Source organism: Chenopodium quinoa, unplaced genomic scaffold, assembly GCF_001683475.1.
Source record: "Chenopodium quinoa cultivar QQ74 unplaced genomic scaffold, ASM168347v1, whole genome shotgun sequence".
Lineage (NCBI taxonomy): Eukaryota > Viridiplantae > Streptophyta > Magnoliopsida > Caryophyllales > Amaranthaceae > Chenopodium > Chenopodium quinoa.
The window spans coordinates 1,483,299-1,497,348 of NW_018743033.1; positions in this window are offsets into that span (position 1 = coordinate 1,483,299).

A 14,050-nucleotide genomic window follows, 5' to 3' on the forward strand; every position below is an offset into this window, starting at 1 on the left:
AACATGAAGGCCTAGAATGTGGAGGCTCTAAATTCTACAAGGGAATTTCAATCATCTTTTCGCGACATGCATCATAAAGTCTCAAATAGTCAAAAAGCAAGACCAAGATTTCGATTATATGAAGGACAATCTAATCACACAAGAAGAAACATGACTGAGGTAGAGTGAAATAAGTCAAATAAGGCTCAAGACTCTCACCGGGTACACAAACTATTCACATAAGTAGAGCGGGGAGACCATCCTGGCCACTACCTAGCTCAATTCCAAGCACATCAATGAATGGGTTTTCGAAAACTCTCATTTTTTTTTTCAAAAAGCACACATATGTGATTATAATCATAGAAGCATAGTCATGCAATGGCATATTATTCGACACTAGAAAGAAATAAACTATCCAAAAACTGAAATAAAACTAATATATACATGGTGAAAAGCAAATCCTCCCCCAAGCTAAACCATACATTGTCCTCAATGTATGCATAAATCAAGGCAAATAAACAAGGGGAAGGGAAAGACAAACTACTGATCAGGAGGGGTGGGGGGGAAACCATACCTCGGGTCGGTACTAGGACCGCCCTGGAAGTGCTGTCTCATCATGCCCCCTATATCATAGAACTCAGACTTGAAGGCGGCAAGTTGATCTCGCAGGTCGCCGAAGGTGGTCGCCATGCTATCATGGGACATCGACATATTTGTGACCGCTCTCTGGGTCTCATTGACGTCCCTCCTCAAGTCACCCATGCCTAGCACGACATGGTTGAGATCGGCCCTTATGGAGGCTATTTGCTCCTCCAAAGTAGGTGGGGCGTGGGTCTCCTGATGTGGAGCATCTTGCTCCATGTGTGCATGTCCCTCACCACCATATGCACGCCCTTGTCCTCCATAAGCATGCCCCTCACCACCAGGCAACTGGACTCCCTCCCCCATAGGCATCGGGACTCCCTCCCCAGTCTGTGGTGGCCACATGAAATCAGGAGGGATAATCCATGTATCCCTCCCGGTCACCTGAGGGATCCCGAACTTCGGGAGGTAAGCATAAGGGACCGGTCGGGGCAGAGTGGGGCGGCCGACCAACCACACAAAACCTTGGGCGTTGCGGCGCCTCTTCACCCAGCACATCTGCTGGAAGCTCTAAAAGCTCATCGTGGTGGGGCCTCCAACCCTGTACTGGTCGATACCTGCCCAATCCTGCACATAGCCAACAACCAACAAAGAAAGCATACCACCTAAAGCAATCTCCCCAGATCCCATGGCTACATTATATAGGTGGTCTAAAAACCATGCCCCAGGGTTAATCATGTCTTCTGCCTCAGTGGGGTCGGGGTGGCAAAGCAAATGCCATAGAAATTAGAGTTCCTTGGCCGAGCAAACTCCTCCTGTGTTACATCTAGCAAAAAGGGTCCAGGAAAAGAGTCGGCAAATAAGTCTCATGGCCGCGTGGATTATACATGAGGTCTTAGAATGGCTAGGGTCATAGTCATCTAGCCCAGTCAAATCCCGCCACATGTTAAGGTCACTGTAGCCAGTCAACCTACTGTAGTTTGGCCTACCTATTTGGCCGAAGGTGGGGAAGCCTAACAAGACATTAACCTCCCTCACCGTAAGGGTGTGACGTTCACCAAACAAGCTGAAAGAAACGTCCCTAGGAGTGTGGTCGTCCGGTCTACGGCGGACCTCTAAGGTAGAAAGGAACTCATAGGTGATATTGGAGTAGGTGTTGGCATGTTTGGCTAAGAAACCGTCCCAACCTAGTCGGTTAAGAATGCGTTGAACCTCACCTCCCATACCCAAGCTTTCCATGGCCTCTTGGTCAAAAAACCGTGTAGGCACTAAGGGTCGTGATCTAATGCGAAGAAAATTGTTTAAGTGTTCTTCATTACCCTTAAAATCGATCCCAAAAGTCTCGATGGGTGGGATATGGGCAAGTGGTGTGGGAGTAGGGGTGAAAGGAATTCGGATTAAAACTGAACTGAACCGAACCGAAAACCAAACCGAATTAGTAATTCGGTTTGGATTTTTTTTGAATTCGGATTGGAAAAATTAAAAAATATGGATTACGGATTGGATTCGGTTTGGGGTTTTAAAAAACCGAAAACCGAATTTTAACCCAATACTTTAAGCCCATTTTCTTTTTCAAAGTATCCAACCACTTTCCCCTTTCATATATAAACTTAAAAATAAAGAACCTAATTCTCAATTCTCCTTTCTTGATATCTTACTCTCTCACAAAGAATGTAGTTAACAAGAAATGATTGTAGGAATTTTCGAGTAAAATTTGAGTTTCGGATTTGAATGTTGCAAAAGAAGGGAACAAATTTCGGTTTGGATTGGATTCTAATTTGAAAAACCGAATTAATTCGGTTTGGATTGGATTGGATTGAATCTTAATTCGGTTTGGATTCGGATTGAGATTTCCAAAACCGAATTAATTCGGATTGGATTCGGTTTTGACTATAATCCAAACCGCAAACCGAACTTTCACCCCTATGTGGGAGAAGGTTGTGGAACGGGTGGGGTTCTAAGGCCTTTGGTAGAGGTGTTCCTAGACCTATTTCTTCTTTGGTGAGACGAGGATGCCATGAGTTCAGTTAACAATCAATGTATAACAACTCAAGCACACAAACAAGCAATCAATCAACCACAATTTCACAAAGGTTCACAATAATTAAACAATACTCCAACAATGCTTCAAGATTAATAGTGGTTTTTCAGTCACACTACACCAAAATATAATCACAAATATCTAAACAAATAGAACCGACCAAACACGATTAACAATCTCTAACAATTTTTTATGAACAATTTATAACAATTTATTCATGAAAACCTAGAGAGAGAAAGTGTGAGAAAAGGGGTTACCCAAGGTATGGTGGGTGTTGGATGCCCACGAATGATCCACAATTGACGTATATAGCACCCTTGAATCCCTTCCTTGCCTTCCAATTGCTCCAAAGAACTTTAAATCAAAAAGCCCCAAATTGATTTTTTGAATCTAGGGTTCTTGAAAAATTGGGCAAAATTGTGTTTGGGATGATTTTTGTTGATAATGGAGTGTGAGAATTAAGTAGAAAGATGAGAAAGTTGAAGATTATGTAAAAATTTGTGAGTTTGGGTGATGGATTGAAGAGGGGAAGGCCGAAAATCTTGAGTGAAAGGAGAGGAGAGAGAAGCTCTTGAGTTTGAAAGTGGGGGAATTGTGGATGAAGAGGGGAGCCCGTGCCTATGTTTCGGGGGGGGCACGGACGTGCCTTCTGAGAGGCACGGAAGTGCCTCTTCAGAAATCGAGTTTCAAAAACAATCTGCCTCAGGGGCACGGACGCGCCTCTGAGCAGGCACGGACGTGCCTCTTATGCATTTTTTTTTAAATAATTCAAAAAAATAAGTACGGAAAACCGAGGCACGGACTTGCCTAGTGTGGGGGCACGGACGTGCCTCTGCAGAAATTTGTTTTTCTTTTTTTTTTCTTCCTTTTGGCGCTTTTCCTCCTTGTTTCTTCTTCTTTTTGCTCACTTTTCACCTAAATAAAAACCACAAACAACTCAAAAACTAAAACACAAGGATCAAACCAAAAAAAATCAAAACGAAACAAAGAAAATAAAAATAAAAAAAGAAAAATAACGAACTAAAAGTGAAAACTAGAGAATGGGTTGCCTCCCATTTAGCGCTTGTTTATGAGGTCTATAGCTCGACCGTATGGCTTCTCATGGGCTTGGTGATGGGGACGAGAGTGTGATATCCACCCCCTCATCGATGGGATCACCGACTCGGTAGTGCTTCACTCGTTGTCCATTGACTTTGAAGGGTTCCCCTCTTGTGTTTTCTAACTCAATCGTGCCATAGGGGAAAACTTTTCTAATCTTGAATGGTCCCGACCATCTAGACCGAAGCTTTCCAAAGAATAATTTCAACCTAGAGTTGAAAAGAAGGACTTGATCCCCTTCTTTGAACTCCCTTCTCACAAGATTCTTGTCATGCCACCTTTTTGTCTTCTCTTTATACAACTTCGAACTCTCATAAGCATCAAGGCGAAGCTCATCCAATTCGTTGAGTTGCAACAACCTATTCTCTCCCGCTGCTTTGGCATCAAAGTTCAAGCTTTTTATGGCCCAGAATGCCCTGTGTTCTAGCTCAACGGGGAGATGACATGCTTTACCATAGACAAGCCTGTATGGGGTCGTACCAATTGGTGTTTTAAAGGCCGTTCGGTACGCCCATAGTGCATCGTCTAGCTTCACAGACCAGTCCTTTCTTGTTCGCGCAACAGTTTTCTCTATGATGGACTTGATCTCTCGGTTAGACACTTCTACCTGGCCACTTGTCTGTGGGTGATAACCAATTCCAAGCTTGTGGTGCACTCCATATTTTTTCAACATCGCCTCAAATCGATGCTCCAAAAAGTGTGTTCCCCTGTCACTGATCAAAACACGTGGTAAACCAAAACGAGGGAAAATAACTTTCTTGAAAAACTTGCTTACCACACGAGCATCATTGGTTGGAGTAGCTATTGCTTCCACCCACTTTGAAACGTAATCGACAGCTAGCAATATGTAACGGTTGCCATGGGAGGAGGGAAACGGACCCATGAAATCTATCCCCCACACATCAAACAACTCGACCTCGAGTATGTTATTAAGTGGCATCTCGTTCTTCTTGGAAATCGTGCCTGTCCGTTGACATCTATCACATGCCTTGACATAAGCATAAATATCTTTGAACATCGTAGGCCAGTAAAATCCACATTGCAAAACCTTAGCAACTGTTTTCGAGGGGCCTGCATGTCCACCACAAGGTAGGTCATGGCAATGTGAAATAATATTACTTATCTCGGTTTCTGGAACGCATCTACGGATCATGGTGTCTGCGCATTCCTTGTAGAGGAAGGGGTCGTCCCAGTGGTATCTCCTTGCTTTAGAAAAGAATTTCTTCTTTTGTTGAGAAGAATAGCCATGAGGCATTGTACCTGTGGAGAGAAAACTAGCTAAGTCAGCAAACCAAGGGGATTCAGTCTGTAATAAAGCTAATAAATGTTCAGCAGGAAAAGAATCATCAAAAGGGATATCATCTCCATCTTCAGGGTCAAGGAGAAGACGGGAAAGATGGTCTGCAACTACATTCTCTGTTCCTTTGGTATCCCTGATTTCGATGTTGTAATCCTGTAGCTGGAGAATCCATCGAATCAGCCTTGGTTTGGCATGTGTCTTGGTCATCAAGTACTTCAATGTTGCATGATCTGTATGAATGATGACCTTGGAACCTACCAAATAAGAATGAAACTTGTCAATAGCATATATAACTGCTAACATCTCTTTTTCAGTTGTGGCATAATTCATTTGAGCAGAGCTTAAAGTCTTGCTAGCATAGTATATGGCATAAAGCTTCTTCTCCTTCCTTTGCCCCAATACGGCACCCACCGCATAATCACTAGCATCGCACATGATCTCAAACGGCAGACTCCAATCTGGGGGTTGCATGACTGGAGCAGTGATTAAAGCTTCCTTCAACCTGTTAAAAGCTTCAAGATAAGCATCAGAAAAGACAAAAGGGAAATCCTTGGCCAATAGCTCAGTTAAAGGTCTAGCAATTTTCGAAAAATCCTTAATAAAACACCGATAAAAACCTGCGTGACTAAGGAAGCTTCGAACTCCTTTTACAGAGTTAGGGGGTGGTAAGCGCTCTATAACCTCTATTTTGTCCTTATCAACCTCTATCCCTTTATTAGACACAACATGACCTAAAACAATTCCCTGTTGAACCATAAAATGGCATTTCTCCCAGTTTAAGATTAGATTAACTTCTTTACATCTTTGGAGTACCTTTTTTAGATTTTCAAGACATACATCAAAGGTTGTTCCATAGACAGAGAAATCGTCCATAAATACTTCCATAGAGTTTTCTATGAGTCCTGAGAAAATTGCCATCATACATCGCTGAAAAGTGGCAGGAGCATTACATAATCCAAATGGCATCCGGCGATATGCAAAGGTGCCATATGGACATGTGAAAGTAGTCTTTTCCTGGTCACAAGGACGGATGGGAATTTGAAAGAAACCTGAATATCCATCCAAGTAACAGAAAAAGGAATGCTTTGCCAACCTTTCAAGCATCTGGTCGATAAAGGGTAAGAGGAAGTGATCCTTCAAGGTGGCCTTATTCAACTTCCTATAATCTATACACATTCGCCATCCTGTGACAGTTCTAGTGGCGACTGGCTCACCCTTGTCATTATTAACAACGGTCATACCTCCCTTCTTTGGTACTACTTGTACAGGGCTAACCCACTTACTATCAGAGATAGGGTAGATTATACCTGCAGCAAGCAATTTCAGAACCTCTTTTTTAACTACCTCCATCATGTTAGGATTAAGTCTTCGTTGAGGTTCTACAGAAGAGGCATGATCGTTTTCAAGAATGATCTTATGCATACAAAAAGAAGGATTAATGCCCTTGATATCATCAATGGTGTACCCAATGACACATTTATATGTTTTCAAAACGTTGAGCAATTGCTCCAATTCTGTGTCCTTGAGTTCAGCATTGACAATAACGGGATATGAATTATTTGGACCAAGATATGCATATTTTAAGTTAGAGGGGAGGGGTTTCAACTCTACCTCGGGAGGCTTAGAACTCTCCCCAATGCTCATTGCTTCCAATGTCTCTCTGATCGGGTTCTGATTTGGATTGGCCTTTGCTTCATTAAGTAACCTGGTATACTCCTTAGACTGCCAATCTCCATTATCATCTTCCTTCCCTAAAAGCACTTGTTCGAGGGCATCATCATTCTGATTCAAGGGAAGTTGCTCGTTCTGCAGCTCATCGAGCACATCAACCTGACAAACAGTGTCTCCCATAGAAGGGGCACCCATAACATTCAAAAGTGAGTATTCCAATTTCTCATCACCTACTTCAAAAGTAATCTTACCTTTCTTCATATCAATAATTGCACCTGCAGTAGCTAAGAAAGGCCTACCAAGTATAATTGGAACATTCACATCTTCATCCATCTCCATTACAACAAAATCACAGGGAATGAAAAACTTACCTACTCGAAGGGGTACATCCTCAAGTACACCCAAAGGAAACTTCACTGACCTGTCTGCAAGTTGCAGAGATATGTGTGTGGGTTTGAGTTCACCCATCTGCAACTTCTTGCATATTGACAGTGGCATGAGGCTCACACTTGCACCTAGGTCACATAGCGCCCTGTTGATCTCAATATCTCCAAGCTTCACTGGAATTGAATAGCTACCTGGATCTCTTAATTTCTTAGGGAGAGTGTTCTGCAAAATAACACTGCACTCTGCATTCAAAGCAACTGTAGTATTCTCTTCTAATTTCCTCTTATTAGATAGCATATCTTTCAAAAATTTTGCATAGGAAGGCATTTCAGATATGGCATCTAGAAATGGAATATTAATATGAAGCTTTTTAAGTACATCGAGGAACTTACTGAACTTTTTCTCAAGTTTAGCTTGTGCTAACCTTTGAGGAAAAGGAACCTTAGGCACATACGGAGCAAGTGGCTTTGGTGGTGCTCCCTTTGAATCATCCTTGACCCTAGAGTTGTCAACTTCCTTCTCTCTTGCACCTGCTTCTTCAACAACCTCCCTTGATGGCTCCATGGTAGGAGGATCTTCCAATTGCTTTCCACTCCTCAGGGTAACAACATTCATTTGGCCTTTTTGAGATTGTTCAGTCTGGCCCGGGAAGGTTCCTGGAGTCTTTAGGGCTTGGCTAAATTGGTTGGCCAATTGGCTTATCTGATTCTCCATAAGTTTACCCTGAGCCAGCAACTGTTGGATAGAGCTATTTTGATGTTGGATGGCACTGTTTGTTGCAGTTATAAAGCTCTCTAATGTCACCTCTAGGCTTGATTTCTGAGGTTGTTGTTGCATTGGTTGTTGGGCATTGGTTGTTTTCTGTTGGAAACCAGGTGGTGGTTGGTTGTAGGTGTTGGATGGAGGTGGTGGTGGAGGGTTTTGTTGTGCTTGGGAATTTTTGTATGAGAAGTTAGGATGGTGTTTCCATCCTTCATTATAGGTGTTGGAATAAGGGTCATAAGGTCTCTTTGGGTTAGAGGAGTAGAAAGCATTGGCTTGCTCGATTGACATCTCTTCTGTATTCTGCGAAATCTGTGGGAAATCTGGAGCAACATGACCCTGCACAATACATAACTGACACAACTCCTGTGGGGTGTTAGAAGTTCTTGCTTGGAACTTATCAAACCTGCTTGTTAGTGCTTGAACAGAACTAGTTAACATAGTTAAAGAATCAACATCAAGTTTACCTCCCTTTTTCACAGTGTTTCGGCCTCCAGGATGATAGTTATCATTAGCCGCCATCTTCTCTATGAGCTCCCTAGCTTCGGTGGGGTTCTTTGTCAAGAAAGAACCTCCTGACGCAGCATCTATGTAAATACGGAACTCATGAGTCATGCCATTGTAAAAGGTTTGCATCAAAATCCAATCTGGAATGCCATGGTGAGGGCATTGTCTCTGCAATCTTTTAAATCTCCTCCAAGCCTCATAGAGAGACTCATCATCTGACTGCTTAAAAGTTTGTAGCTCATTCCTCAATCTTGCAGTCTTCTCATTCCCTGAAAACTTCACTAAGAAGGCTTTCACTAACTTGTCCCATGTATCGAACGAGCCAGTACCTTCATCTCTGAACCACTCCTTTGCCCTGTCTCGAAGTGAGAAGGGGAAAAGGCGTAGTCTGATTGCATCATCTGTAACACCATTTAACTTCATAGTGTCACATTTCTCCAAAAAGCTATCTATATGGCTTACGGGGCAATCGTGTGGTAGCCCTGCAAATGAATCATTGGAGATGAACTGTATGAATTGTGGCTTGAGCTCGAAATGCTGAGCCGTGACTGGTGGTCTTATGATGCTTGAAAGGACTCCGGTAGTCGTATCAGGAATACCGTACTCCAAAAGGGATTTCGTTGGTTGGTCTACCATGTTTCTATTGGCTTGATTTCTCCTTCTTCTTCTACCTGCCCGTCTTCTTGCGGTTGCTTCGATTTCAGAATCAAAAGGTGCTAGATCTTCTGAATCTGAGCTTCGTGTGGGCATGCAACAAGAAAACTAGAGAAAAAGTATCAAAAACACAAGAGAAAATAGCCGAAGCAACGAAATAAGCCTAGCAAAAATGAATCACAATTAATCTAATGAAACCGTTAGTCCCCGGCAACGGCGCCAAAATTTGGTAGGCGTGTCGCGTACCTATCAAAAATAACCTAACAGACCAATACTAATGGAGACTGGCAAGTAAGGGTCGGATCCCAAGAGACTAAGGTTCAAAAATAATTAAATAGACTCGAATTTCTACTAAGCAAAAATCAATTATAATCAATTATCTACCGAACTAAGTATGAGAAGAATTCGAAAATAAACTAAATAAGATGATTAAATCAAGTACTTAAAACATCCAAGATCTAGTTTCACCACAATTATTATTGATGCAATTGTAATTCTACCCTTAACATACGATTTCAATCGAACGGGGAAAAGTAAACCCTAATAAATACCAAGGATCTCTCTCGAGTATCAATGGCTTCCCTAACATACAATCAATCATATTCTCATGGTATCATGCATATTAAAGACATTAAACACGTTACTCTAACTTCCCAATTATCAAACACAACTACTCTCGTGTTATGAATCAAACCCTAAATTAATTTATTCAAATCCGTTTAAACCCAACTCTCGTTGTGATAAAAACAATGGAATAATCGCAATATTATAGTTACGTCTAACCTAGCATTGGCATAATCACAATCAAATTAGCAATTCAATTGTTAAAGTTATTAAAGAATTTAAAGATTTAATTCATGCATCAATAATATTTGGGCTACACTAGACCTTGAATTAAAGAATCTACTCACACATTATTAAAGAAACAAAAACAATAATAAATAATGAAAGCATAATTAAATAACAAAGGATGAAAAATAAATACCAAATCTTGAATAAAATTGAAGGTAGAAACCTTGAATCTTGAATCTTGAATTACAAAACTTAGAGAAAAAAAATAGATGGAGAACTAGTTCTTAATGAGAGAATAAAATAAAATATGGCTTCATGAATAATCAAGAAAAATAAGGCTAAAAAGTATTTATATGAGCCTAAAAAGATAAGAAAATTGGCTAAGCCTTGGCGCACAAGAATCCCAGGAGGCACGGACGTGCCTCTCTAAAAATAAAAACGCTGTTGAGTCTGTCTTCCAGGCACGGACGTGCCTGATGCTGGGCACGGACATGCCTGCTTCTTTACCTAGGCACGGACGTGCCTCTTCTGCTAGGCACGGACGTGCCTAGGGTCTTCCTTTGGTGCAGCTTCTGGCACAGAGGCACGGACGTGCCTAATGGGGAGGCACGGCCGTGCCTACCTCTAAAATGCCATTTTCTTGACTTTTCTTTAATCTCCAAACTCCATGGGCTTTGACTTACTTCGTGGATCTATAATTCATCCAAATTAGCTCCATTATTCCTGAAAATCATTAAAAACAACAAAACTACCCATAAAAGCACCGGATTATCCAAAGTAGAGCAAAATACGCCAAAACGGACTCAAATACTCAACTAAACTAACAAAACTAACTAAAAACCAACCAAATAATATACACAAAACACGACTTATCACCTGCTTAACTATATCCTCGATCATTTGAGGCCCTAAGATCATTGTTTCACTTATGTCATTCCAACATACAGGAATGCGACACTTCCTTCCATATAATGCCTCATATGGAGCCATGCCAATGCTCGCATGATAACTATTGTTATACGAAAATTCAATTAAGTCCAAGCTATCTTCCCATCCCCCTTGGAAGTCTATGACGCATGCTCTTAACATATCTTTCAAGGTTTGAATAGTTCTCTCAGTTTGTCCATCTCTGGCAGGGTGAAATGTTGTACTCATCTTTAGTGTTGTACCAAAGTTTTCCTAAGCACTCTTCCAAAACTTTGAAAGAAACCTAGAATCTCTATCAGACACAATATCCTTTGGAACTCCATGTAACCTCACAACATTTTTGATGTAAGCTTTTGCAAATTGCTCCATCTTCCAGGTCTCCTTCATTGGTATGAACACTGTAGATTTAGTAAGTCTATCCACCACAACCCAAAAGGTATCATTTCCACTCTTTAACTTTGGGAGGCAAGTCACAAAATCCATCGAAATGCAATCACACTTCCATCCAGGAATTTCTAATGATTGCACGGTTCCTTACGGTCTCTTGTGCTCTATTTTCACCTTTTGACAAGTTAGACACTTCGCTACAAAATCCGCAACTTCATTCTTCATTCTAGGCCACCAATACATCTTTTTCAAGTTTTTTTACAGCTTGTCCCCTCCTGGGGTACTGAGTATGGTGTATTGTGACCTTCTTCCATTAATTTTCTCTTTACTTCCTCACATTTTTGTGGTACACATCATCTACCCTCGTACCTTAAACTCCCATCTTCATGAATTTTGAAGTCTGTAGCTTTTCCTTGCTTTATTTTCTCACGAATCCTATCCAACTTAACATCTCCTGCTTGATTTTCCCTCATCTCATCAAATATTGTTGGTTGAATGCTTAGATTCGCAAGTATACCCGCTGGTACTATCCATTCTACCAATTCTACATTCATTTTCCTAATTTCCCTACATAACTCATCAGCCACTATCAAAGTGTTCAGTCCATGACTGGTCTTACGACTTAGAGCATTTGCAACTACATTTGCTTTCCCTTCATGGTATTGTATGTCTAAGTCGTAGTCCGTTGTAAATTCTAACCATCGCCTTTGACGAGAGTTTAGATCCCTTTGGGTGAAAATGTAATTCAAACTTTTATAGTTTGTGTAAATCCTACATTTCACTCTATACGAATAATGCCTCCAAATCTTTAGTGCAAAAATGATTGCATCTAATTCTTAATCATGAGTAGGATAGTTCACTTCATGAGGTTTTAACTGTCTTGATGCATATGCAATCACCTTTCCATTTTACATAAGCACACATCCTAAACCATTTTTGGATGCATCACTATATACATCGTAGATTCCACTATCATCTGGCAATGTAAGCATTGGTGCTGTAATCAACTTTTGCTTCAAGAGTTGGAAAGCTTCCTCACACTTCTCATCCTACTCGACCTTCTTATCCTTCTTCATTAGAGAGGTCATAGGCTTAGCAATTTTAGAAAAGTCCTTCACAAAACGCCTATAATACCCTGCAAAACTTAAGAAACTTCTAATGTCAGACACCGTCTTTGGTGTAGGCCATCCTTTCACTGCCTTAATCCTTTCTGGATCTACTTCTACCCCATCCTTGGACACAAAGTGACCCACAAATGCTACTTTCTCCAACCAAAACTCACACTTGGAAAACTTCGCATAAAGGTTATTCTCCCTTAAAGTTTGTAAAACTGCCCTCAAATATTCCACATGTTCCTCTTTATTCTTTGAATACACCAGTATATTATCTATGAACACCATGACAAACTTGTCCATAATGGATAGAACAACCTATTCATAAAGTCCATAAATATTGCTAGAGCATTCGTCAATCCAAATGGCATTACTATAATGTCCATACCTTGTTCTTAATGCAGTCTTGGGAATATCCTCATTTGCGATCCACAACTGATGGTATCCAAACCTAAAATCAATCTTGGAAAACAGAGATGCGCCCCTCAATTGGTCAAATAGGTCATCAATCCTTGGTAATGGGTACTTGTTCTTTATGATAACCTTATTCAACTCTCTATAGTCAATACATAACCTCATACTCCCATCCTTTTTCTTAACAAACAACACTGGATCTCCCCAAGGCGATGCACTTGGTCTAATGTATCCCTTTTATAGTAAGTCCTGCAGTTGCTCCTTTAACTCACTCATCTCTACAGGTGCCATTTGATACGGTGCCTTGGAAATTGGTGTCGTCCATGGGACCAATTCTATTGTGAAATCAATTGCCCTCTTAGGTGGCATTCCTTAAATCTTTTCTAGGAACACATCCAGAAACTCATTTACCACTTCTATGTTCTCAGGCTTAGCTGTCTCTTCGTGTTCCAAGTTTCTCACACTACAAAAATATATTGGATGTCCCTTCCTAATATATTTAGCCAACTTCATCATAAATATGATCCTTGGGCACTTTCTCTCACCATGCTTCCAATGTGTTACCAACTTACTCTCAGCTGTACTTAACTACACCTTCTGCGATAGACAACGAATCTCCGCACTATAATTACTCTACCAATCCATTCCCAAAATAACGTCGAAGTCACTTAACCCGAACTCAATGAGGTCAGACAAAAACACCTTCCCCTTGATCTCTAATGGCACATCCTTAAAAGTTTTGGTACACTGTACTACCCTTCCCGTAGGAATGGCTATAGGTACATCTATGACATCTACGGTTTTCAAACAGTGTGATAACTTTGAAATAACAGGTTTGAAATGAAAGAAAAGTTTGCACCAAAATCAAACAAAACTTTAACAGGAATAGAGTTAATAGAAAAAGTAACAGTAACAACATCCTTTGTAGTATCAGCTTCGTGCCTACTGATCACATTCAGTTTTCTTAGAGCTCCACTCTTCACCTGATTATTCCCATTATTGTTTCCTTTCACCCCGTTCTGCCGTTCCCCTTTGTTCCCTGAATAGTTGTTGTTCCCCTGAAAGTTCCTTTGAGCCCCTCCTGATTATTGCCCTGCTTGTTTCGATTAGAATCTTTGGAGAAGCACTCGCACTCCCAATGTCTCAACTTGTTGCAAGCGCGACAAGTAACCAAATTACCTTCACAATTTTTACCAGGGTGGTCATTCCTACACCTCTTGCAGTAAAAAGGCCTTGGTCCTTTGTTATTTCTTTGGTTAGAGTTCCTAGCTCCACCATTAAAGTTTCGCCCACCCTGGGGATTGTTACCTTGGAAATTATTGTTGTTGTTGAAGTTGTTGTTGTTGTTGTTATGGTGGTACTTCTGCTTCTTGAAGTTGTTCTGGTTACCTTACAGGTTTCCAGAGTTTTGTCCCATCTCTTTCCTCTTTTCCTTCC